This window comes from Falco naumanni, chromosome 7 (assembly GCF_017639655.2).
Source record: "Falco naumanni isolate bFalNau1 chromosome 7, bFalNau1.pat, whole genome shotgun sequence".
NCBI lineage: Eukaryota > Metazoa > Chordata > Aves > Falconiformes > Falconidae > Falco > Falco naumanni.
This window is the reverse complement of record NC_054060.1, coordinates 28,081,077-28,106,135: the sequence shown is the minus strand read 5'-3', so window position 1 is coordinate 28,106,135 and position 25,059 is coordinate 28,081,077.

The window sequence follows — 25,059 nt, the reverse complement described above, 5'->3', positions numbered from 1 at the left end:
CTCCTCCAGGGCTCTGCAAATGCCCGAATGCACAGGGAGCGCCTACCTGGCTCAGGGCTTCAAACTGTTCATCCTACTCGGGTCTTGGACAATAAAGCCTTCTGGTGCTCATTACACTGGCCGGCAGCCTGTTCTGCCCTGGTTGCACAATAGACTGTACAAAGCATCTTAGAAAAGGAGTGTCCCAGGAGGTAACTTGTACAGAGCTGAAACCATCAACAGCCTCTAGAAAGATCTTCAGTGTAAACCAGCATTTGCCCTGCTGATGCCAAAGCAATTACTTCCATTTTAACTTGTTGTGGATCAAACCCTGAATCACTTCTATTTTCATATCATACTATATGCACAGGAGTTTACAAAGCCTGTGTTTATTAATTGCTCCCCAGGCCATTTAGAAAGAAATGTCTTGATCTTCACCTTGCTTCTCTGCTGCGAGGCCGGAGCAATCCCAAAGAAGCAGGTGGAATTCCAGTGGTGTAAAAGTGGTGGAAGCCAAAGCAGAATTGGGAATCAAGAAGTCTCATTGATCATCACTTACAGTGATCTTTCAGCTACCCTTATCAAAGATTAACAATAATGACTTATTTATATAGCACCAACTGTGAGCTAGGTGTAAGAGGATAAGCATAAGTCCCTGAGAACTAATAAACTAAATAATAAATACATATAAATCTACAATAATAAATAATAAATCTCATATTCTAGAGTTGCTTAATTTTTTTTCTTCAGACTGTTTGCCCTCACTTTTTCTGATCAGCAGGAGGGCTTGGTTAAAAAGATCAGATTAGAAATGAATTTCTTTGATGTTTACAAAGGCAACAGGACTTTCACACCTTTCCAAGTGCAATCCAGCTGCAGGTAAAGAACTCTGCAGCTTGTGGAAGTGCTAATTAAAGCCAGTAATAACATGATTCACCTTCAACCCTGCTCTGAAGTGCCCGGTGTTTTTTTGCCAGAAGGCAATGTTGCATCTCCAGGGCACTACAGCTGAGGAGCTCTTGTTTCAGGGATCTGCAATGTAGCCACCATTTGGGCTAGAAGGGGAGGGAACAAAGTTGTTTAAATCAATCCTTGTCATAGGATCCCACAGTTTATTGATATCTTGAAGGTGAAAGGTTAATGCTTTACTCAGGAAACCACTCATCCTCCAGAATACTATTATTGTTTATCTTGCTGAAATCTATTTTTATATTTCCCAAGACATTTTTATTTAATTTCTGCTCCAGGTTGTCTTTACTGTGTTTTCATAGTATCATTGTACAGACTTAATCCTTTTGCAATCTGATTTTGCAAGTTGTGATGGAAAATGCCAAGTGTCTGGTATTCTTTTAAATAGAAAGATTAGCAGAAAGAAAAATTAACTTCAGGCTACTTATTTTAGCAGAACATGAGTTATCAGGGAGTCCAATCAAGCACTGAAGTTGAAAGTAACATATCAACTAAAATAAACACCTGTCCCCTGAAACAATATGCCTTGTTACTTTAGCAGCTTGGAACATGTTCTCATTTATCCAGCCATTTTCTTGCCACAGCAATTATAAAATGACCAGTTTGAAATCAGGTCTGTTTCCACTGATTTTATTCTCAACATCTTCTTTTCAAGGCTTTGTACCTTCTGGTTAATAAAACACCAAGGAAGTGAAAGTTATATAAATTTACAACATATACAAATCGCATTTCATGTGGACAGTTTTACCTGTGGAATTCCATGTGAAGGAGCTTCAGGTGAAATACTGAGTAACTGGACTGTAAATAACTACTAACATGCATGATAATACCAGTAAGTGGATGTGTTGCTTCATAACGACTGGTGTCTGTGATACAGATGGGGTAATAATTGTCTTGTTCTCTGGCTGTCAGCATTTATGATCTTCCTCCCCTCATGGTCATGGACATCTACTGGAAACAGTTAATAAATTCCTGGTCTTATGCTGGTTGGCAAATACTGTCTACCAATAGCCAATAAACTAGAACTACAAGGATACAGTAATCAGAAATATTGTGATTCTCTCACTAAAGCAATCTGAGAAAACTCAAAGAAAATACTTCATTTTTTAGAACTGACACAAATCCTATGTTGTTAAGACTAGAAAATACCAAGGTCTAACCATAGCTACTGAGAAGTTATAAAGAAGCTCTTTTTATATGACCATTTTTATAACATTGTCAAAGGTGAGCAAAATACTTTCTGTTCTTGTATTTTTCAATGTCTACTGGTTTCCCATGTATTAAAGCAGAGTCTGCATATGTTATTCAAATCAACTAAGCTCTTCCTGATTTGAACCCTTCATTAAACATGACAAATTTCCCTGCACCCTGAAAGGTGTTTCTTCAACGATGTTTAGAACGCGGACCCAGGACCTACCACTTGACCTTGTCTGTCACATTTATAGTCACATCAGGACAGTCAAGATTGGCTTTACTGCCAACAGGTACATTTCAACAGCCAGTCCAGAGACCTGCCAGACCTCCTGGGAAAGCCTGAATACTCTTTGATGCATCTTGCCTGCATGGAATTGTCCAGGAAAAGCCTTCTCAGAGGAGGCTCTGCTGGCTCTTTCCATGTGGAAATCACAAGCTCAGAGGTACTCGGAGGCTTTTCCTAACTGGAGGGTGATGTAGCAGTGTATCATTCAGGGCAGCAGTGTCTATCTCAGAATTAGAAGCTGCTATTTATACACTCCCCTTAGGAAACAAAGCTTTTGGATTTTTATGGGATACTCAGAACTGGATGAAGTTATGTCAACTTAAATAAAACAAAACAGTTAGTGATTAGGGATTAGCCTCCTGATTATTCTCCAAAATGTGAGGTACAGTCAGAAACACAGCTCCAACCTATTTTCATTTAGTGCTCTCATCTTCCTCGATCTGCCCATTCACACTTTTTCCTCCTCCCCTTGCTGGGAGACTGCTATTCTCTGCAAAGAGGGATGCCAGCACTCACCTTCCTGCACATAGTAAATCCTTACAAAGCAGTCTGCAATATATCAGTCTTCCAATAGTCACAGCAGGTACAGGGCTCTTCAGTTTTGGTGCAAAATTGTGGAAAGGAATGAAAATAAATCAGATTTTTATTTGCCAAGGGGCAAAATTTTGCCTGTAAGTCACTGGCCCTGAACTGATGATTTATGGAGGGCAGATGCAAAGTGATATAGTCCTTGAACCAAATCCTGTTGGCCCCTAGAGTCTCAAAGGTGAAGGCCAGTAAATGGCCCTCTTCTAAGTTCTTCATTTGATGACTTTGCTGACAGGCATAAGCATCCCATGGAAGCTGAGCAGGCAATGACTCCCTGGACAACTGCTGGCAAGTGCAGTCTTTTATGAGTTGTTCATTAAATTCATTTCCACTGCTGAGAGACAGCCATTACTTCTCCTTTCCTGCAATGTTAGCAATTAAACTTTGTCATTCCTATTTCGATCTTTGCGGTGGTTCTCAGCCACTTCCCACCGAGGGCAATTCTTCTCTCTGGTCGGTGAAGCAGATCTCCGCTGCTGTGAATACAAACCTCAGACATGACCCCCATCTAAGGCAGATCCAGGAAAAACAGCTGTTAAAATGAGAGATGCTTTCCATACTGGCAAGCTGCCCTTCCCCCTGCTGCTCCTTCTTGCTCCCAGGGGTTGTGCCATGTATTTCTCAGTTCAGCCAAGGCTATTCCACCTCTTCCTTCTGCTCATCCTCACATCTGGATGTGTGCACACATGGCTCCAGGTGCCTTCCCAGAGAGCTGAGTGTCAAAGAGCCTGGCTTTAGCATATGCTGCTAGACACCTTCCTGCAAAAAGGGCCCTGCCAAAACAGAAATCCATAGAGATCATATAAAGGATAGCAGAAATTTTACCTTGTCTGAGGCTTGATTCTAGAGGACTTGTTCCTTTTGGTTGTCATTCAGTCACATCTTATAGGCAGGAAGAAGCTGCCTGCATCACTGATCATCATTAGACATAAGCTTTGCTGTCTGTCCTGAGTGAAGCTAAAATCTGTAACAATACAACGCACCAGCAAAACACTCACAGCACAGCCAAGGAGGCAGAGGCCCAGAGAAACGGGCTTTGACTTTGTTTCAGGAAGAGCCAGTCACCCAAACTACTCACAATAAGCAATCCTGCTGTCTGCTGAAGTTTTTGCTATGACTTAGTCCCAGAGGACTGGCTGTGTGCAGGTCAGCAGCTATTTCAGCACCACTTTGGAAATAAGGAGTGAGGGTAGTTGTACGTTTTGGGGTAGGATGTAATCAGGGTCCTGTGTCCAAAGGGAATAAGTCAGAAGATTAGCCCCTCTCCTTTATTTAAACCCTTTCCTATAACAAATCTCAACTGCTTTCCAGTTCTCCCCTCTGTCCACCTCGCTAATCTTTCCCATCTTCCCCTAAACCTCTCATTTGCATCACAATCTACCTCTCCACATTTGTTTTGCAAGAAAACAAAACATTTTAATTTCCAAACAGTAGCTCCAAATGCTGTTTTCCAAACACTGGACTATTTCAAGAAAGCAAATTTGTATACACATTTTCTTATTAAAGAAAGAAAAAGGTAATGGCCAACTCCTAAATGCTACGCTCAGTTGCTATTCTAATTCAAGCACAGCATGTAATACAAGCGGCTGTGGTAGGCTATAACATTATAAATGACACCCCATTGGTGATGGAGACAAATCAGATTAGGTGTGAGTAGGTTATTGATTGTGCTTAGATTTCTTAATCTCTTAAATCAATGAAAGAATAGTAGATAACAGAGAAAACATTTGCTTGGAGAACAAAGCATCTTTTAATACTTAGGTTTTAATGAGCATTTTTTAATACTCAGTAATATCTTAATTGGAAAGACACTCAGCCAGCTTGAAGAATAGGTTACTGTTTATTACTAAGATGCCTCAATCTAGCTTTCTCTCTCAGTGTTTATACAAGACATCAATCCTGATTTACCTCTTGTTGAGTTAATGAAAACATGTTATGCAGTTTTGTTAAAGAAAATAAAGTCTTCAATTGACTGCCTCTAAAACAGTACAACAAATTCTGAGGAGATTAGCATAAGGATTAAACATACAGATTTTGTTGCAGGAGTTGTTTTCATGAATACAGTCTTAATTGATTGTAGCAAAACAAATATGCACTTTGGTAATGCATGCTGAGTCTCCAATTCAGCATTATTTTAATTAAGTCTTTTGAATGATGAATTTCAGTACAGCAGATGTTCTTGAGTATTCAGGTATATAAATATAAGCAGTGTCAGTATCTGATAAGCCTGCAATTTAAGAGTTTAAGCACATACGAAACTGGGCCAATTGTTCAGACTTGAAAATGGAAGGAATTTGCTAAACCACTGCTTGCACCTGTTTTGAATTATGATGTTGTTTCCTTCATGCTAACCTAAGGGGAAAGGAGGAAAAAGTCTTGTGTGCAATGCCAGAACGTGAGGAAGGAGATGTGTTCAATCCCTCCCCATTTGCAGTTTCTCATTAACCAATTGCAGCAGCTGATCCTTGGGAAGAAGGAATTTAAGTACATTTGACATACCGAGTATTTGATTCAACAGATCTCTCTGCATGGCCACAAGCATTTCATTACAGAAGGTGAATGAAAAAGTGCCGAACCCCGTGATCAAATTATTTTAAGGTTGAAATTATGCCTCCTCACAAATAGAGTAGTATGCTAGGCAGTCGTGTGCCTTTCAAATAACACCTGATGTGACAGGAAGTGTCTAATGAATTTAAAAATGTTTGATGTCACCTTGAATTTTAAATAAGATCATAAACATTATTGTTCATCAAAGTTTCTGGGTGTGTTCTCATTAAATTTTCATAAAGGCTTTTAATCAGTGGATACACCCCTGCGCATGGAGTTGCTCGTGTCTCAGTTCTAGGTCATTCAGAGTCATTACCTTTTTGCTGCAGGAAATATATTGAAAAATTGACTTGGCTTTCTTCAGCAACTTGACATTTTTATTGTTCTCTACCTTTAATGACATATGAGCAGAAAAGCGCTCCCTGTTTTGAGCATGTTCGGACTTCCATGGGAAAGCAGTAGAGCTTCTCATCTGCATGTGAAAGAGTGAGGAAATACAAGGGTGAAAAGGAAACTTGAAAAACACAAAAGTCTCCTACTGAATAACATTTGCTCTCAGAGAGCACTTCTCTATCCAGATAAAGTTTAGGCACTGAGACTTACAAGTAAAGAAGATAAAGTAAAGTCACCAGCCAATGCAGCAGCAAAATATTGTGCAGCAAAAATAATGTCTCGTATTTATCAGAGTCAAATAACACTGTGAAAGAATATGAGAGGGCAAATCAGGAAGGATGCTGTGTCTGAGTAGTTTTAGGAAAGCGGGATGTCAAACTGCAGTTGTTAACAAAGTTTAGGCTGAATTGTATGTATAACCTCAGAGGTGTTTGATCTGGCATCTAAAATGTGACACAAGGAGCAGCCAACCAGGGTGCACAAGTCATGAGGAAGAAAGTCACCTCAGCTGTCACCAGCACAGCCACACTCGGCACCTTGCATTGCCCAGCCACATTTCTATGAGCCCCGCATTGCCCATGGGGTGTTGTGGAGACCTCATGTGAATTCCGCACGTGACACTATTACCCACCCTTGTCCCCCTTTCTCTGTCCCCTGCACTTTCAGGGCCCCAGAGTTATTTTGGGGTAAACCTGAGAGCATGTTTAATAGTCAGGGGCATCTTTTCATGCAGGTACTTTTCTATGTTCCAGAAGCCACACTGGCAAGGGCTGAGATGAATGAATCAGTGCACCTTGGTGAGACAGAGCTTCCCAGCCTGAGCTTTGGGATCTTGGGGCTCACATGTGGCTCACCCCAAGGCATAGAGACCATGGCTGTCTTTTCCAGTGCACTGAAGTTAGGAAACCAAACTCTGCTCACAGCTCTGAATGTGCTTACAGCCTCCGCAGATTCACATAAGATTAATACGTGTCTTCAATATTTCACCAGAAAGACATCAGCATCTTGTTTTATGTTATGTCCTGCTTGAGGATGGATTTCAGGGCCAGTTCAATGTGTGTCTGAAAATCTCCCTTTCTGATATACACTTTCACGTCTTTCTCCCTTTTTGTCCCTTTCTTTCTCATCTCCGAGCTTTGCTGGCTCTGGAAGCCAAAGACAGCCATCCATCACAGGTTATTTGACATGAGGGCGATTCACAGTCTCTCAGCTCCTGGTATGCGAACAAGTGTGTTGGAGTATGACCTAACATTTAAATAATGATTCACCGTTGAATAGCATGAGAAATTGGCTGACAATTTCAAGGTAATGCCCTTCCAAAGATATACAATATTAATTCTTTACTACCATATAACTGTATGCTCACTTGGAGAATCTTAAATAAAGTTTACACTTTTCAATTAATTTAGTGAAATTCTCAGTTAAATGACTTGCTATAAAATATTAAACATATTACAACTGTCTGGACACAGTCTTCTAAATGAAAGGGAGGTTTAATTATTTTAGAAGAGAAATATAAACAGTGTCAAGATTTAAACACTGCTCAATTTAATATAACTTCTGCCTAATTTTACAAATCATTATTTATACAGTTAACATGCATAAAAAATAATAAATTACCTCTATAATACCACTTTTGGTATATTTAGCAGTGTAGGCAATTATAGTAATGTTGAAAAAATCCACCAGGGAATTTTTTGTACTTGTATAAGAATCACGGAAAGGGGAAGAGAAAGGGAGGAAAGAATGTATGGAAAGGAGCTTCACCAAGCAAACCTTAGCTGGGAAGTCATTCTTGCATCCCTTTGCCAAAAAGAGGGGAGAGAACCTGGAATCAAGGCTTCAAGGCAGTGCAGGACTTGCAACTGAGAGAGTGCAAGGTGAAGCTTTCTGCCACCTTCTGCCTTCACCAAGAGCAGCTCCCCGACAAAACAAGAGCAGGATCATGCTCCCAGCCAGCTTGCTGCACTTACGGTGGTGAAACTTCCTGGGGCATTGAGAGGTCTGGCCACAACCCAGTCCAAGCATTACAGCTATGAAGTCTCTTATACAGGGGAGACCACCAGAAACCACCAAATCCCCGTTCTATCTAGGAAGTTTCCATGAGAAGCCATCTGGCATTCCCAGAGAAGTACAGGCAGGGTACAGGAAAGACTGAGCTGCAGATACACAGCAGCTATTGCTCTCTGTTACCATATTCTGGTGGTTTCAACCTGTGGTCAGTGAGCTAGTTCTAAGGGTCCAAGGAAGACAATTAAGAAAAGCAAGCTTGCTTATACCAGACTTACACATGTTCTGAATGCTGTCTCCCCTTATTGCAGGAGTCCGTAGATCGAGCATGCAAGGGTTAAACATCTCTATTAGAGAAATGACGTTACAAAGAGGCTGCCGGAGTGCAGCCTGCCTGTTGGCAGAGGCTTTAATGGGCCTCTGATAGGGCCAGGTACACCAAAACACTACAGAGGAAATCTCAGCGCTCCTGAGGCTGGTGGGGTTTCAGCAAGGACACATCCCTTGTGCTTTGCTCTGAAACGCGTGTTCGATTTTCAGACAGAGTGAATTCTCAAGTATTTCTACCACTTAAAACCTTATCCTCTACTGGCAAAATACTATCTTCCTTTCCTTCCTTCTTGCTGACTTTTATACTTACACATCCTGCTGATTTACATCTGGAAGCGTTAGCTGTGATATTTGGAGGCACCCACTGTACAGTAATTACTTAATTCCTTTCCAGAAGAAAAGGAAGGAGGCAGACAGGGCTGAATGGAGATAACAATTTGAATGTTTCATTACAGCAGCACACCCAAGTGATCTGATCCCATCCTTATTCCCAACAAGAAACAGAGAAAGAGAAGGGGAGAAACTTGTTGTGCCTTCTTCTGAAGCATGTTGTAAAATAAAAACCATCAGAAGAGGGGACTGAGCTACCATGGGGGCTTCTTCAATACCACAGTGCTTCAAAGATGCCTGTTTGTCAGAGCCCTAGGTGGTACTTCTTTGTGTTTGCAGGATGAACCTCAGCCAATCAAACAACTGTGCAGCACTCCTTTTCTCTGCTATTAAAAAGCTTCTGGCAGATAACAGAAAATTATCTCTTCAGACACTGCAGAGGGGGTTTGCTGCGCTAGACAATATAATAAAAGATATTTGTTCTTCTGTAAAACTATTGAGGGCATTTTTAAATAGTCTTTTGTAAGGTCGGCAGACTGTCCCAAAACATCCCTCAGCAATGTCATATGCAGATTCGCTTCCAAGGCATTTTAAGAAGAGGAAGGACTCTCCACACCCGTTAATATAGGAATGATTCAAACTATTTCCTAGCGAACAAAAAAAAGAATCAAGGCTGTTCTTTGGCCTCTAACCTGCAGCTTTCTGCTACGTTGATTTTTTTTGTCGGTTGAGTGAGCTGAACAGACTTGCTGAGTTGTCACAGGAGCCAAAGCACCGGGGTGGGACGGGGACCAGGGAAAGAAGGAGGAAGGGGGAAAATAGGGAGGTATTCAACTGCATGGAATCTCTTCTTGAGTCAGTAGATGCTTTACCATTGGTTTCTATGGAGGCCAAGAGTGTCAGGGAGAGATGTAGAGCAGATCTGAAGTCCAGGAATTTCCCAGTTCCACATGAAGAAAAAAAAATCCCTAAAGTTCCTAATTCCCCAACTTCTTCTCCCTTTCCCGACATTAACTTCCCAGGCTCACTCGGCAGTATTCCTTGTCACTGTTTCTTCATTACTGAAGGCAGCTGAGAAAATCAAGCAGCAAGTATGGATTAGTGAGATTCATCAGGGCTTTTCTTTAGTTTATCAGGACCTCTGACACATGCTGGGCTGTGCCAATTTAGATCCAGCCATTTTTCTTAATAGCACCTGACAATGAAACACCAGGACTTGCTGCCTGCATTCCTATATATACATAGGAGAAAGAACATTTTCTTTTACAAAACTACTGTGAACACCCCAGGTAATCACCAGAAGAAATTTATGCACCAAAAATCCTGCCCTCAGCCTGGAAAACCACAGCTACATGTGGCTGATCTCTCTATGTGAGCTTATATTTCAGCTGAGAGACGCACTGTGATTTAGTGAACTGCCTGGTCTCTAGCAAGACCAATATCTCTTTATATTTTAAGTTCAGGAGAGCATTTAATCATAGCAGTTCGTCGGTGCTTTGTATTGTGCTATGCAACAAGCCAGCTTAACATGAAATGCTCTCTCCTTGCACCTCCTGCTTCTCAAACTTCCCGGCACTAATTAGCAAAGTTTGACATGAAGTCATGGATCCAGCATGTTTGAGAGACTTGGAACCCAGCTCAGCTCCACATTTTACAATTAAGCTCTCATGTCTCAAATAGCTCAAAGCAGAACCACAGATCTTCTTAACGCTTAAGCTTTGGCATGTTTCAAATCCAGGTCTTGACCAGTATGCCAAGACTGTAAGTTGGATGAATCACATATGAGACTTAAGTTTGAGAAACTTAAGTGGCTGTTGTTAAGGTTATTAGGAGTCCTTCAAATAATTTGAGAGCCAGAGGCTTTCTGTGTTCATCATACTGGGTAAATCCTGCCAAAAAGTGCCAGCTGGACATACTTGCCGTGGACTATCACTGCAACAATATTTTGTAACTGGGCATCTTATTCCTTTGTTAGCTCCAGTAGTGATTTTTGTTGTGCCGTTCCACATTGTATTGAGTTTTCATGGCAAGGTTTTTGTAGTGGGGAGGCTACAGGGGTAGTTTATGTGAGAAGCTGCTAGAAGCTTCCCCCATGTCAGATAAAGCCAGTGTCAGCTGGCTCCAAGATGGACCCACTGCTGGCCAATGCCAAGCCCATCAGCAACAGTGGTAGCACCTCTGGGATAATGTCTTTAGGAAGTGAGGGGAAAAATCTACACCCAGAGAGAGAAGTGAGAATATGTGAGATTAACCACGCTGCAGACACCCAGGTCAGTGAAGGACGGAGAGGAGGTGCTCCAGGCACTGGACCAGAGATTCCCCTGCAGCCCATGGTGAAGCCCATGGTGAGGCAGGCTGTGTCCCTGCAGTCCAAGGAGGTTCATGGTGGAGCAGATACCCACCTGCAGCCCAGGCAGGTTCATGGTGGAGCAGATACCCACCTGCAACCCAGGGAGGTTCATGGTGGAACAGATACCCACCTGCAGCCCAGGCAGGTTCATGGTGGAGCAGACACCCACCTTCAGCCCAGGAAGGACCCCACACCAGAGCAGGGGGATGCTGAAGGTGGCTATGACCTGTGGGAAGCCCATACTGGAGCAGTTCATGATGAAATGCAGCCTGTGGGAAGGACGCATGTTGGAGAGGTTCATGGAGGACTGTCTCCCTTGGGAGGGACCCCATGCTGCGGCAGGGGATGAGTATGAGGAGCCTCCCCCTGAGATGGAAGGAGCAGCAGAGACAACAGGTGATGAACTGACTGCAGCCCCCATTCCCTGTCCCCCTGCGCTGCTGGGGGGTGAAGGTAGAGAAAATTAGGAGTGAAGTTGAGCCCAGGAAGAAGGGAGGGGTGAGGGGAAGGTGTTTCTAAGATTTGGTTTTGTTTCTCGTTATACTGCTCTGATTTGATTGGTAATAAATTAAACTAATTTGCCAAAGTTGAATCTGTTTTGCCCATGACAGTAATTGCCAAGTGATCTATCCCCATCCTTACCTTGACCCATGAGCCTTTTGTTGTACTTTCTCTCCCCTGCCTGGCTGAGGAGGGGAGAGATAGAGCAGCCTTGGTGGGCACCTGGCATCCAGCCTGGGTCAGACCACCGCACACACAACACAATGGAGATGAATGTAACTACCAGATATCAGCATGGCCTTGGAAGCAGTATTCTGAAAGCTTGCAAAATCACTGCTATAGAAAAATAGTATCCTATCTTTAGGGCACACCAAATACAGCAGTGACAAATCAACCTTATGTGGCATGGTCTGTTTCTTGGCATTTTTCTTAAATGTGTTATCAGTTGTGACAGTAATAAAGTCTCTGTTTGTGGAGGGGATGAGTTACGGTCCCATCTGCTTTAAATGTTTATGCCTTGGCTGCTTCTAAGAGCAAGGGACTGAAGTAGTTGACCCAAGTAGTCCCTTCCAGTTCCATGTTCTTTATTAGGAAGTTCTCATTAATCCATGTGTCATGAAGAAGACATTTGTTTCAGGAGTGCTCTTCCTAAGGACACAACTATTTCCTGCCTAAACCTTGCCCTAGCTTGAGATTTCTTTTTTTCATGAAATATCTATGTGTGGAAAAACGGATTTTCTGTTCCATTGAGATGCTTGTACTTGTTCCCTCTGCAACTGACTGGAAGCCTTTAGCTTATGTATGCTGCTGATCAATGTCCACGTAGCTTAGTATTTCTAAAAAGGCAAAACTGGCTAATGTATAAAAACCCACAAGAGAGTGAACAGTATAGGCTGTTGCATGTATTTTTACCTACTGGCATGTGAATTCAGATTTGTCTGCACATGCAAGTGCAAGGATTTGCAGACAGAAGGAATGCACAAGCCTCTGGGGTACAACTGTCCTATTTTCATCTTCTTTTGCTACCAGTCTGGCCAAGACTTGAATTCAGAAATGAGCAATGAAGGTTACGGGTAGTGAAGCATCCCCTCTCCTATATTAAAATTATTTCTGCCTTATCTTGCACCATGTCACCAGCCAAGCCACAAAGAGACCTTCCAAACTATGAGCTCAGCCCACAAATCATACTCATTAATGCTTCAAATTTTTGCAGAGTACAAATAAGGAACTTTCTAACTTCACTTACGCCTGTGTATGAAACCTCGACAATTCAATCATCATTCCGAAAGTATCTCAGATTTACAGAAGTTGGCATCTCTGCTATCATAAATGAATCACTGAGGATAACATCTTTCTTAAGTTTATACATCTTGGCTCTAAAACAGCAGTGCTATGTGTAAAACCAATGCCTCAGAGAGCACTAGTAGTGTTTACTGAGTTCCCAATGATCCTAGAGGACAAGGGTAATCATAACACCAGTAACAGCAATGGCAAAATAGAAAGGTGTGTTAATCTTTAGGAGTGCACATCACTTGCACCTCCCCCAGACAAAAACATTAAAAATTCAATGTTTTATTAAATAGGTTTCTGCAGGGAAAAATGCTGCGCTGCTTATTAGGAATGAAATATTAGTGCAAAACAAGCAAGCTTAGTATAAGTTAACGTTTGCAAATTCTCACTTGACTAGTAGGAAATGTTAGTTAGCCGATGATAAGTCTAAAGACTGTTTAGATGTGTAATCATAGTGTTATTATGTTAATGGATTTGTTTGTTGTCATGTTATCAACAAAAGATTAAGCAAATCCCTACATGAAAGCTGGGGGTGAAATAGTTTGCTGGAGAAGGTTTATGGGTAGCAAATCTACGTATTGCCATCGCTTTTTTGTGGAGCAATTATTGCTGTACTGAGCGCTTTTCTCTTAGCTCTCGCAGGTGGCAAAATCACAGATGTTGCTGAGCAGTTGGTGCTGCTCCTTGGGCTGACTCGGTTTAAGAAGGTGGCTTATTCCAGTAGAGATCAATTCACCAGTTAAACTGCTGATCAGGGCAGCAGGGAACATCTTTTCACGCATCTTTGAAGATGCAGAAATACATGCAACGGCCTATACTGTTCGCTGCCTTGTGGGGTTTTATACATTAGCCAGTTTTGCCTTCTTAGAAATACTAAGCTTCAAAGAAAGGCATCTTTGGCTAAAGAAGCAGCCTGGGGCTAGGTAAATTTTTTCTTAATACTTCAAGCCTGAAAGTTCTCACAAGCACAGTCCACTTGTGCTGGACTTGGTTAAAGTGTATGGCTGGGCACGTTCTGAACGCGCTGCCTGGCAGTCAGGCATCTCTGGGCTGTGCTACAGGCTTGCTATTACACCGCCAGCAGCCCTGCTTTTGCAGGTTGCTGTGCTCAAACCTGAGCCTCCTAAAACAGGGCGTGTAAATGAGGTGGGTGGCCAGAAGGCCTTTGCAATTAATTTCCTCTGCCATAGCAGCACGTGGCCAGTAAGTCAATCACGTCCGTGCAGCGGTACATACTGGGCCAGGAGGAGAAAACGATGTCGTCTGATGCAAACAATGTGCTCAGACTGCAGTGTGATGCACATATCTTGCAAATGTTGTTGCTTTGTGCCTGTTATATCCTGATATGATCCACAGGGATTCCTCAGGGCTCTGGTTTCTTTGGGTTTTTGTTCCTTTTGAGGGCTTGTTTCATTGTTTGGGTTTTGGTGTTTTTTTTTTTCTTCTTCCTATACTCATTTGTTTAAAATCTTTGCTGTTTAGGAGCTATGCCTTACAGAGTATTTCCTGCAGAGTTCTGGTTAAACACAGCTGGGCAGAGCACTGGATATTTCAGTCTACAATGACATAAAATGTTACAACAGTGATGGGTTTGATGTGAGAGTTGTTCAGTTACAACTATGATTGCCCAAAAGAACAGAGGGAAGGTCTGGACTCTTTGGCTGTGTAAACTCTCATAGCTTTCTTGAAAACAATACAATGCCAAATTTTGCAAGATCTGAATCTCATCCTCTGGGCTTACAGACTAGTTATCAAAACAGCCTTCCACATGATAGTGTCTAGAACTGATCATGGATATTCAACAGAAAGTGTCATGTCACTGAAATGGAGTTTTCCGATAGAAATACTTTGCCATTTCTTTCTAGGAAAATAACATAAAACATTTGGATGAATTTTAACTTTTCCATTAAGGTATGCTTCAGAACATTGTGGTTTTTCATAATAAAATTAATCTCAATTTCAAAGTGTTCTCTATTTTAATCTGCAAAAAAAGTCTTGGTCTATAGATACTTTTCCTAAAAGAAAAGAAACTTAAGCATCTGGAAATGAAGCAAATACCAAAATTACAGCTGGCCCCTGAATGCATGCTGAAGACCTTATCTATGATATGAAAAAGAAACAGATCTATACAGAGATCACAAACATTGAAATAATCATGAAGCTAGTTATGTTACCTCAGTGGGATGTAAATGTCCTTAATTTTAAGTATGCTATCTAAATCGGGTTTTGCTGAATAGGCAAACTGAGTAAGTAACTTGATGGTTATCTGCAAACTCTAAATAAAGTAACAAGAACATACTGAAAGAAGGAGTAAAGGCATCACTGGGACCCACTGAAACCTGTGTGTTCTCACTGAAGCAATAGTCCCAGACACAGTATGTTTTATTTTTCCATGCCAATGACAGTAATAGCTTGAGTGACTCACAGTTTAATGCACACTGTATCGACCAAAAATGGTATTTAGCACAGAATTATCCATCCTGAGCGCAGTTTCCAGTGTGTTTCCAGTTCACTTACATTTTCTTATTATAAGATTCTTGTCAGTCCAAACTGGAACACAGTTTGGGCTTGGTTTAGATAGGTTTCACTGTTTTTAATTTAAAATCTCATATCAGTTTTGCCCCATGTAGGAATACCAGATCTGCAGAGACTGAGGGGTGAATTCTGGCTGCCAAACCTGTGGAAGGTGGACAGGGAGATTGCGAAGTTTGGCTCTGTCACCAGGGCAAGCCAGTCCCAGACCTCTGGGGAAACTGAAGGATGGTGCCAAGTGCAATGTGGCTTTTAGTCATCGTAATTGTATTTATAAAGCCACCAGACCACCTGCTCAGCTGAGTAAAACACAGGAGCCAGATCATAAAATATGTATTAGAGAACCAGACACTATTAACTCGTGGCGTGGAAAGGGAGCAAGCCTCACCCTTGAGCAAATACAGGCAAACACCAAACCTATAGACTGCCCCAAATCTGACGGCGTCACTGTTGTAGGACATGGGATGCCAAATCAAAGAGTGAGTTGGAGCTGCAGCTGAGCAGGACTCAAGCTCTCAGATGGCCTCTGCCAGGAGCTGCCAGCCCCCAGCACTGCTCCAGGGCTTTCCTCAAGCAGCAGCTTTGACTGTTGATGGCCTGCACTGCATTTGGTGACTGGCTGGGAAAGGTCTCTTGACACCCCCTCACCCCCATTACAAATAGCCTTGGAGGATCTGTATGCTACTCTGCTGCAACATGGTAACATCTGATCTTTATTCCCAGTCACCGTAGTTCGCTTTTCATCTGAAGGAAGGAAATTGTGCTGCACAGGGGTTTTTGTAGTGGGGTTTGTTTTTGTTTTGTTTGTTTGTTTGTTTGTTTTTAAAGGAAACACAATCAAGACTAAACACTGATTCAGTTCTGAACTGAACTGCATCTTCCCTGTGGCTCATTAACTGACCATGAGACCTCCCAGGCTTTTCTCTGTATGTTTAGTAACTGAAAGCTTTAGTGGTTGTTCAGGTATGGTGAGGTACAGATGCGTTTTCAGGATTTTCCACAAGATGCCTTAAGTGTAGGAACAGTTGCTCAGCAAGCAGCACCCTACCTTTTCCTGAGCAGCTAAATGACTGGTTTACCAGAAAATGGTATTTAGTGTTCTCAGACTTGCTGTAAGGTCATAATCGACAATATGCTTTTGCAGACAGAGCATTGGCCATGAGCTTTATTTATTAACTGCACTGGTCAGTACAGAATATCTGAAAATATATTTAAAAAACCCACACACACATAAAAAATACCATTTAATTGGCTAGGTACTTTGGGTTTCTTACTTGCTGGGAACACTAATTCTGAAAAAAAGATTTCTTGGAAGCAAGGCGATCCTGTCTGCTTTTGGGGCAGGTGGGGATATGAAGAAGGAGAAGGAATATAAAAATTAAATTTAATTAGGAATGTCCATTATTCCTGGCAGTAAGTGGGAATCTTCCTGGCCAAAGATAAATAGTTAACATTCGTTTAAAGGAAAGGAACTTAAAGGAAAGAAGTAGCTTATCATAGATGGAAATGAAAAACAAGTTATAAAAGCAACTCTTATCTATACGGAAGAGGATTGTTCTTGGAAAGTGTGACTTAGTAGGCCAGTCTCTGACATTGTCCTGTGTCCTTTGCTTTGGCAAACCAAGCCCTGACCTGGAAATTTCTGTTGCATCACAGACTCCTCAGGTGGCAGAAAGATGAAACCAGACCTGCTTTCCCCACATCTATCCCCCTCCCAAAAGAGGGAATGAGGGGATGCCAAAGCACCAAATTTGGGCTGTCAACATAATCCCTGGAATCCAGCTGAGTCTGGCATCACTTACAGTGCCTTTGAGTCTTCTCTAATACGTGTGGCCAGCTCCCTCAACACCTTGACACCCTTGTTTCACCCCTTTTGGTATTATGCCAGTAAAGCAGTCCTAGGACAAGGCATGTTCTCTTGGAAGGTGGCAGGGCGGTCCATTTGCCATAAGAGGAAATAAAAGGGAAGGATTTTGGTTTTCTACCTGATAGAAGTATTTTTTTTCATGGTAGCACCACAACAAGCTTTGCCCAGGGGACCACAGGGATGGGATCACAAAACACCAGTGAAGCAGGAGCAAAGCAAAGCATCTCCCCAGCTGAGGTGAGTCCTGCTTACACCCTCCAGCCAGCTTTTTCCTTCTTTCCAAACAAGACCACTCTCAGGGTATTCAGCTCCAAAACCAAATATTTCAGCACTTCACTCAGAAAAAACCCAAACAATAGTGATATTTTGAGCTGGTTCAGAGTAGCTCTAGGTGAGACAGGGACATAGTAAACATCTTAGTTAGGAATTGCTTGTTCCTAAGTTTACCTGCAGGAGCCGGAGAAAGGGAGGTGTTGGGCATGTCCATCCCTACTCATGACCAGCCATTTCATCTCCAGACAGCACTCAAACTCGAGGCAGAGTATGAAGACAGCTGGAAGTTTTTCAAAGAAATAACCTTCCTTTGCTTCCTCAGTTTGCTTTAAAATGAGCATGACTGTGTGCTTGGGTGTTTTTGTGTTTGTTTTCTTTTTTTTTTTCCTGGGGGCAGTAGGTGGTTATCAGCAGAAACTTTAGAAATCATCTAGTTTCTCTTAGCCACAAGAAATCTTAAAATGAAGACAACAGCCTCTTATTTCATACTTCTGTTCTTCGTTCATCCCTATTCAGCTAGCTACACTTACAGACTGTGTTGGGTTTTGGAGCTGAAACCATGTTATGTCGCTCTGTAACAAAACTGTTCCCAGCATTGTGCAACACTTAAGCCCCCTTGATATGTCCTCGTTTCCCTAATAGTCCTTTTCCAAATAGGTGGCAACTTCAGCTGTCATCACCAGAGCCTGAGAGGGAAATCTCTCCCCAATCCCACCCTCTATTCTTTAGATGACTATCAGTGTTACTGTTCTAAATCATTCACCAGCCTGGAGAACGATCAGTTTTGGTCTGCTGTAAGAGTTTTCTACACACCAATGTAGTCACCTTCCTCCTAAGACTTGTTTGATGGGGTCCTGTTCTTGCTATATATCTCTGACATCCCATTTGAAATCAATTGGAAGTTTTTTAACATCTTAAAAACTACTCTGAAAGGATCTGCTTGCCTCATTTTTCTGAAGACAGTGTCCCGAAGCAGAAGAAAACTTCCCAGTACAGATGATCTAATCCTGAACACGGACCTTTCACACAAGCATTTACTGAAAAGCTGAAAACGTTTGGTATAAATTACTACTCTGAGCTGATCCATTTATAACAAGGACACTGGCAGTGCACACCTAGATCATGCACAGGATCGTTCTGTCAGACATCTGATTTATGGCTGCAGGAAAGACCAGACCCTCTCTCTGTAACTTAATAATATACTTACAGGTCAAAAGTTAGACACCTAAGCCTTGCACTCAAAATCCTAGGGAAAACAAAGAGGTGGTGCTTCTGTTCTATACCATCTTGGTTTTTAGAAACTCAAATTTAACACAATGGATAGCATCATTGTAGAAGGTGGAACTGAAATGTTCAGCCACTTTGCCTACCTTTCTGTTAATAATAAGATCAAAGCAAAACAAAAGAGGAGGTAAGTTCATCTTATTTCACCAGAACATGATATGAATAATGTGTGGGTTTACACTTTTACCTTTTTATTTACATGGTCCATCTCATGCACTTCACTGCACAAAGCTGTTCTTGTGTCTTTACCAGTATGTTGGTAACTATCATTTTCATATTAAAAGCTCTTCTTCTCTGGCAGGCTACTTTCCCCAAGTTGACTGCAGAACCGTCAGTGTACTGGTTAACGGAATGAGATATTTGGCCCCTTAAAAACCGAGGCTGATTTAGGTCTTGCCCTGGCAGAACAGGAAATAAATCCCAAATCTGTAGGCCTTCTTCTGAGTCTCCTCCTCTATCACAAATAAAGAACCACTTGAGGGCTATTCATGTATATGCACATCTGTTCACTCATCCCCTTTATTATGCACAATAAAAATAACTGAAAAAATTCCAATTTCTGTTATTCAAGTAGATAAATACTTTTTTTCCTTGAACCTCTGTCAACTCGTAGATGGATTTTATTGTGATGTTTTCACTTGCAGTATGCTAAGCAGACTATAGAACCATGTTGAATATAGAGCTGCATTCAAACCAGAAGTTTCCACTTGATATTATAACCAAAACTGCAACAGTGAAACAGTGGAGCTTTTTTCCTGCAGAGGCTGAGCCACCTCAGTCTGTGGAGCCTTTTAAGACTCATAAGGACAAAGGTCTGAGCCACCACGTCTGATCTCAGAGCTGAGTCTGCTTTAAACAGGAGGTGGGACTAATTCTTTCCCACCTGGATTATTCAACAATCCTACAATGCCAGATAGCTGAAAAATTTCAAGGAAGAATGTGGAAACTGATAAACAAAGGAGGCAGAGCTGTGGTTAAACGCTATTTTAAATATGAAGTGATTCAATACATCACAACAACCAGGTGGCACTAATACCCAGGGGTGACACTTATTGCTTACAGTTGGCTGGAAAGTTGTTTGCAGAAATGTTTTTGTAAATAAGAGGAAAAATTCAGGGGGCAGGGAGGAGGGGTGGTGGTGGGAAGCAGAATATGATTATATCAATGCTTGCAATTGGAAACACAAATCTTAGCAACAGAGGAACATACTTTTAAACTAGAAATTATGATCACTCTAGGATTATTCAGATCATTTCCATGGTCATTAAACCTGCTTCTTTATTCTCTGAGATAATTCCATAAAACTATTAGGGTGGTAGACAGACATGAAACTGCATCTGCCACTACCCTAAGCAACTCAATTGTTTGTTTTTCAACTACAAAAGTGGTAAAGAAACTGTACAAGTATTCCTTAATGTAATTTACTATCCTACTATATTCCTTAATGTAATTTACTATCCTACTACCATCTGCTACGTTTGGCACAGAACGTGTAGCTGAAATCCCTTTTAGAAGTGTGCCCTGAACCAGGAAGCTGATTCAGACCAGAACCAATTAGCATCCCCAGCCTTTCTCCAAGCACACAGAAGCAGAAGCCTGCACACTAATTGTGCTTGCGTTTTACACATTTGTGTTTTGTGAGCATCAATGTGTTGAGGAATCTCTTTTAGCTTATAGTACCCCTGCCTGACACTACAAATCACCGGCGCCAGCAACGAGGGGCAGGAGCACCGTGAGCAGAGACACGCAAGGATGGCACAGCTTCTTATCGGTGACCTGTGGGTGGGGATGGAGCAGGAGCTGAATGGCCATACGAATCCCTGTGTCGTGCACATATGTTGCCCATTGCTGCAACTGAATGTGAGCCAGACCTCTGGTGAACAGTAAAGAGTTCATTTAGGATTCAAGGCTGGATGTCCAGCTGCTGCAAATCAGTGCGTTTCTTGTGTTTCCAATGGCTCTGCATCCTCCACCTCAGCAATTCCCTCTCAGATGGGGGGGGCCTTGCCAATTTCTGCTCAGCTCTTTGGAGCAATCAGCAGCCATGCCCAGCTCAGGGCACCTGGGATTTTACAAAATCTGTGAAACATGATTTTGGCAAGTAGTTCCAATGAAACCTAAGGCAAAAGAAATGTGAATGGGCAGCCACAAATTCATGCCATTTCCAGTAGTCTTCTGAGTGGTTTATGAAGGGACCTCTGGGCTTTGGTGTGACCATTTGACAGAGAATAATATCTCCTGCTTTCTTAGGGTGGTTTTGGGAAACCTCTCCTGAGGCTGTGGGATGAAAACAGGTTTGCACAGCGTTCATGGTGTGATTCCAAGAATTCCAAGAAGTCTTCTGCTGTAGAAAACTGTAAAAGTCATCCAAGCAGACTCCTTTGGATGATAACAATGGCTGACTGAACATGCACAGGAGGTAACTGGTGGCATGGAGATTAACAAAATCAGTGGCACCATTTTTTGTTTAATCCACTTTGACAGATGTATAGGGTGCTTTTTTCCCCTGTTCTGCCACACAGTGGCTTATCACCAGTGAAAAAGCTTTAGAGTTCTGCCAATTTATTAATTAAACCTGGGAACTACACCACTTTGAGAGGTGAATGTCCGGCATCAGGAAGAGGAGGAAGGGACCCAAGGGGTTATTATCATTGGAAAGAAAAAAGAAAAGAATGCACAAATCTCTCATGCAACAAGCAGTGACAGAGCAGAAAGCCAGGATCTTTCCTATCTGCTTGGTGCTAAAGGGGAAGAAATACAAAGAGCAACAGTGATCAAGTCTGAAAACATCGGAGTCCAAAAAAGTGTTAATAAAGGAAAGCCATATTTACCTGCTTAGCAAGACACATTGACAACAGAGAGCAGTCTCAATAGACCAAGTGATTAAAGAGAGAATTGTCACTGTGAAGTAGATACTGCACAGTGGGCTTTTGGGGAGGGAGGAGGGGTGTCAGACGTATAAGGGATTATGATCTAGACAAAAATCACTACAAAGTTGATACACAAATGCTTGAAAAGCCTTATGCAAAGAGTAGTTATCAATAATCTGCTGTCAAACTGGAAGGTCACATCACAAGAGCCCCGTAGGACTCTGTTCATTGTTATTCAATATTTTTATAAATGACTTGGATCATGGAATGGAGAGTACACACATAAAATTTGTGGATGACATCTTACTGGAAATCTCATGAGAATTTTTGAAGACAGGATTAGACTTCAAAATGATCACAGTATATTGGATAAATGACCTGAAATCAATAAGATTAAATTCAATACAGATACTGTCTGTATTTAGGAAGAAAAATTAGAAAATGGAGAATGTCTGACTAAAGCATGGTATAGCAGCAAAGAATCTGAAGATTTTAGTGGATCACAAAACTGAAAATCAACAGCAAAATGGAGATCCTGGAAGAGTAGTAGATGTCCATTTTTACATAGCCCTAGTGGCATCTCATTTGCGCAGTCTGGGTGCTGCATGTAAACAATGTCACAGGCCAATGACAAAAATGACAAGCAGATGAAAAAACACACCCCTTATAGGAAAATAATCAAACCTTCAGTGATTTTTTTTTTTTTTTAAATCAAGAAAAGAGAAATATGAAGCCTATAGCGAGGTAATAGAAACAAAAGGTATGTAACAGCTTATCATAACATGAAAGTTTATTCTGAGAGGGGTAGAAATCAGTTGTTTTCCATATTGACAAGAGACTGGACAAGGAGAAAGGGGCAGTTTGCAGGAAAAGTTTGCAGGAATGGAGACTTAGGTGAGATATTAGGCAAGTAATTTCTAAAAGGGAGCTAAGGATCTCTTAAGATAAGGATAGGACAGGCAAGAGAAGGAATCCTCAAAGAGTGGTAATTGTTAAAGAAAGGAAAAATCATCGGGACCGAGAGGGAAGAGAGTTGCTTGTAGCTATTTTTGCTTGTAACAATTCCATCCTAATATAAATGTTACTGTTAGGATTTCACTGCTGGTTTTGGCCCTGCCAGAGCAGCATCTCCACGTATTTCAAGTCTTTGTGTTGTTTCATTTTAGTGGAGAATAAAGCAGTACATGGGTAGGGAGAAACCAGCACCTCATGGATTCCAGCCCATATTTGTGCAGCAAACAGAGCCTCTGCCTGCGGGTGTACCACCACCAAGTGCCCTTGTGATTTACTCAGCAACTTACAAAGGCAAGATGGAGATTTCTGTAGGTTCAGGTCACCAGGAAACACTAGTGTCTGTATGGATCCCTTGTTCATTGTGCTTCACCATCTTTGCTGAACTGCCACGGGAGCTTTCTTACCTCTTGGGGATTAATGATACCCAAACATTTTATCTGACCTCATTATCCTCTTATTCTCCACCTAGCAGCCTTCTTTGGTCATTCTTTTATTTGCCTGCATCACATCTCCTGTAATGAATGAGATGTCTTGAATAGGCAACCATCATTTAGGCACTACTGGCTTTTCCAATATGCAAGAGTTTTGTATGTTTATAGGGTGTGGATAAACACTGATAGCCATCCCATTGTTCTGTTGTTTGGCAGGAATATTTATCATTGAGATTTATTATCTCATGAATTAAAGAAGCGAATACAGTTTGCCAAATATATTTATCTGTTTAGGGCATCAGATTTTTACCTGTAGTCACTTGTGTTGAAAAGATTCCTGCTCCTATTTGTCCTGCTGCAATCAGGAATCGAATCCTAAGAATTATACCAATAGTCAACTGCCTGGACATCAAAAAGATTCAGAAGAAAATGTAGCCCAAGTATGTATGATGTGTTCTGTATCTTGACATAATTTTCTCCTTGTTTGCACCTTACCCTTAATATTTTGCATGCAGCCCTTTAAACCTAGGTTTGGTCTTCAAAAGCAGTGGGAACTGAGACATCAGGACCCATTTTAATTTAGACAGTAGCACCAAAAGTAATGGAGCCATTAACACCAAAGGTCGAGGGATGGTAAGGGTCAGAAGGATAGGAATGTACCATGATTGCCTTTAGCATATATGCTCAAACCTCCAAAGTCCCGAGTTCCTCCTTCAACACAGTATATAAACTTGGCTCCCACCTTAGCTCTGCAGGAGCACAGGGCACCACCCCTTCACTTGGACTTTGCCCTAAATAATCTTATCATCCACATCAGCACCTGCCTAATTACAACAACTCTCTCTCTATGAATTTCAAAAAGCCTCTCACTGAAAGGGCAGAGTTACTTTCCTGTAACAGGAATGCGATCAGAAAAGCATGGTAGCACTGTCCTATTTATAATCTATCAATTTGTTTTCCCCTCAATGCAAGCATTGCAGAGGAAAAATACAAATGTGTACATGCAGAGAACAGAATTGTCATTCCAATATCCAGCCTAGCTGTATTTTTTTTTTCATTTTTTTTTTAAGGGGAAAGAAAAATGGGGCTGCTTTAGAGGCCAGCACAAAGAAAAGAGATTGCAAAGACATATTGCCTCAATTAACTTATGACAGAAAACTTTATTATAAATACAATGTTATTGCTTCAAAGGAGAGAAAGAAAAAGATTTTCTCCCTGAAAGAAAAGTAAGGATACTTACTTTGAAAGATATTGTGCAGGAAAGATAATTTTCAGGGACTGTCATTTTTAAAAGTCTAAGATTTTGCCTAACTTTTATTTGTATGACATTGGTGGCAAGACTTCTTTGATTCTCGCAGTAGTCAAATTATGCTGAAGTCAGGGGTTTTGCAAAATGTCAATTGAAGCATTGTTTTGTTTGCTAACTTGCACATGTATGGAAATGTTGCTGAAGGCAGCTCACTTCAAGGCAAATTAAACACTCATTTGCCATGGTGTTGAGCAACACCTACAAAGACAGGCAGGCTGCCTTAGAACAGCTTGTATACAAAAGCTGATCAGGTCACTGTGGGTTCAATAGAAGAACTATTGAAGGCTACAGAGATGTGTAAGTGGACAGGAACAAAAGCATGATACAAATTGTAATGGGAACGCAGACTGAGTGATGTTCTCTGGTGCTACTGGTTTGAGAAACCCTGCTGCTGTAAGCCAGAAGCTCTGCACAGACCAACAGAATTTTATTTACACATGTGAAATATTTGTTCTGGAAGATTAAGCATTCTCTCTGTTCTCTATCCTAAAAGCATTCTTACAAAAATCTCTAAATAGCTTTCAATGGCACCTTTTCTAACATCCAAATTCATTTTTATAACCAAAATCGATAACAAAATGAAGTTTGGGAAGAGAAACAGGTGAGGCCACATGTGAGATACTTTGTAGACTATTTGTTTTTATTTTTCCTCAAATATGATCTTCCTTTAGGAGGGAGGAGGAGGAGGGAACAGGGGAAGAGGTGTCTGATG